Source organism: Mastomys coucha, unplaced genomic scaffold (assembly GCF_008632895.1).
Source record: "Mastomys coucha isolate ucsf_1 unplaced genomic scaffold, UCSF_Mcou_1 pScaffold18, whole genome shotgun sequence".
Taxonomy (NCBI): domain Eukaryota; kingdom Metazoa; phylum Chordata; class Mammalia; order Rodentia; family Muridae; genus Mastomys; species Mastomys coucha.
Window position 1 is genome coordinate 57,604,538 of NW_022196900.1, and position 2,502 is coordinate 57,607,039.

A 2,502-nucleotide genomic window follows, 5' to 3' on the forward strand; every position below is an offset into this window, starting at 1 on the left:
AAAGCAGCTGCTCATACAGTTTTGTTCCAAAATTCAAGTGTTGCTCCAAGCTAATGCCAACTGGTCTAAAAGCGCAAGTCTGTTTCTCAGAGCCTAACGCACAGAGTCTTTGAGCTTATGTGTTAGTGAGCTTCAGGCAGGTGCATGAATGCAGCTTTTGAGCTTCCCAAGGACAGCTCTATGTGAAGACAGTATCTTTCAGTCGAGGGAAACTTTTGCTGTAGAAGTTAACACCCAGAGGCCTTCCAGCATGAGGCTCTGGCTTCATTCTGTCAGGTGACTATGACTCTGGGAAGGCTGGGATCCGAAGCTCCAGATTCAGACCACACCCCACTGACCAAGTAAAAGTCACATCCCCGTGACCTCTGAAAGGATAGAAACACATCCTCTCTGTTGATCATGGTGGCGTTAGTAGCCATGCATGAGTACTAAGTACTTTCCACATTCCAGGCTCTGGCCTAACTACATGATGTTTATAATCTAATCTGTCTTCGCAACAGCCCTATGTGGGTTTCCATTTTTTTTTCCAATTTCTTTTTTTTTTTGTATTAGATGTTTTCTTTATTTACAATATCTCCTTTCCCAGGTTCCCCTCCAAAGAAAAAAGAAAAAGAAAAAGGAAAAAAAAGAAATTAAAATAAAAAACTAAAACAAACCCCTGTTCCCTCCCCCCTCCCCCTACTCACCAACCCGCCCCCTCCTGCTTACTAGCCCTGGCATTCCTCTACACTGGGGCATAGAACCTCACAGGGCCAAGAGCCTCTCCTCCCATTGATGACCAACTTGGCCATCCTCTGCTATACATATGCTGCTGGAGCCATTAGTCCCACCATGTGTACTCTTTGGTGTTTTAAAAATATGGAATGCTTCATGAACGAATTTGCATGTCATCCTTGCACAGGGGCCATGCTAATCTTCTCTGTATCGTTCCAATTTTAGTATATGTGCTGCCGAAGCGAGCACGTGGGTTTCCATTTTTATCTCATTCTCAGAATGAAATAATTGAAGCTCAGAGAGTTTGAGAGAGTCACCTCTGGTTCAGTTCCTAGAGGAGTGGATCCTACTGGAACTCCTGACTCTGGCTCCTAACTGTGATAGGATAGATTGCTCACCCTGCACTGCCTCCATTCACTTCCCTATCTCCAGTGCAGAGCTCCAGAGTGGGTCCCATGTTTCTGTTGCCAGTTAGTGAAAGTATGGTATGAACTACCTGTCTCCTTTTCGTAAGTCCTTTCTGAGATCCATCCATGTTCACACCTCCACGGTTTCATGGAGGGACTCAGTGGGAGTGGTTCCCAACTGGAGGTCAGTCTGACATCCAGAGACACGTTGCAATGTCTGGGGCTGGTTTTAGTGGCCACAATTGTGGGCAAGAGGTGTTACAAGCCCCTAAGTAGAGGAAAGAGTAACTGCCAACCACATTAGATAAACAATGCAGCTCACCATGAAAAAAAAATAATAATTTTTTAGCCCCAAATGCATTATCTGAGTGTTGACAAACTCTATTTAGAAATCTAAAACTGCACAGCCAAATATTAGGTGGAACTCGGGAATCCTGTGGAAGAAGGAGGAGGAAGAATTAATTGTAGGAGTCAGAGGAGTTAAGGACACCACAATAAAACAGCCCACAGAATCAACTAACTGGGGCTCATAGGAGCTTACAGAAACTGAAATGACAATCAGGGAGCTTGTGCTGGTCTAACCTACATCGGCTACTAACAGTGGGAGCAGAGGCTGTCTCTGCCTCTTCCCTGTTTGGGGAACCCTTTCACTCCTACTGGGTTGCCTCATCCAGCCTTAATATGAGGGGATGTGCCTAGTCTTACTGTAACTTGATATGCCATGCTTGGTTGATATCCATGGGAGGGCTGCCCTTTTCTGAAGGAAAACAGAGGAGGAATGGATCTAGGGAAGTGGGGTAGGGGGACTGGGAAAAGAGGAGGGAGGGGGAGTCTGTAGTCTGGATGTGATATATATGAGAGAAAAGTGTTTTTTTTAAAGAAAGAGGAAGAAAAAAGAATAAATAAATGAATAAATAAATAATCTAAGATCGAGTCAGTAGGTATACCAGATGCCTGACACAGGATGTGCAGGTGCAAATTTGAAGTCTAAGTTTTCCATAGATACTTGATAATGACAAATGATAAGAGTCTCAAGAGCCTTGAGCTTATTATGGGCTAGCAAGGTTTGGTAGAGGACATGGCACTTGAGCCAGAAATCAAAAAAAGAGACAAGATCTAGATTCTAGATGACATCGATACAGGGTGGGAGTGTTACACAGGGCATGTTGATGTCTTCAGTGGAGTGGAAGAGGTATGGAGTGGCATGAGGAAGGGGAATGATGCTGGAGTCAGACCACAGGGCCTAAGAATGAGGAGAAAGACTCTGGACTTCACTGTGAGTCATGAAAGCCCGTCTGTCACTCTTACACAGGGAATCCTACTGACCCAAATGTCTCGGGGGAAACAAATCACTGAATAAAAATAGATTGCAGTAGATAAG

At 44.5% G+C, this 2,502-nt stretch overlaps 1 non-coding gene across 1 annotated transcript; it reads right to left on the bottom strand.

The window, feature by feature from the left end:
- Positions 1 to 852: 852 nt before the first annotated feature.
- LOC116097201 lies at positions 853 to 963 on the bottom strand. The gene has a single exon (XR_004121263.1). It is a non-coding gene; the product is annotated as a U6 spliceosomal RNA (small nuclear RNA).
- Between the last annotated feature and the right edge of the window lie 1,539 nt (positions 964 to 2,502).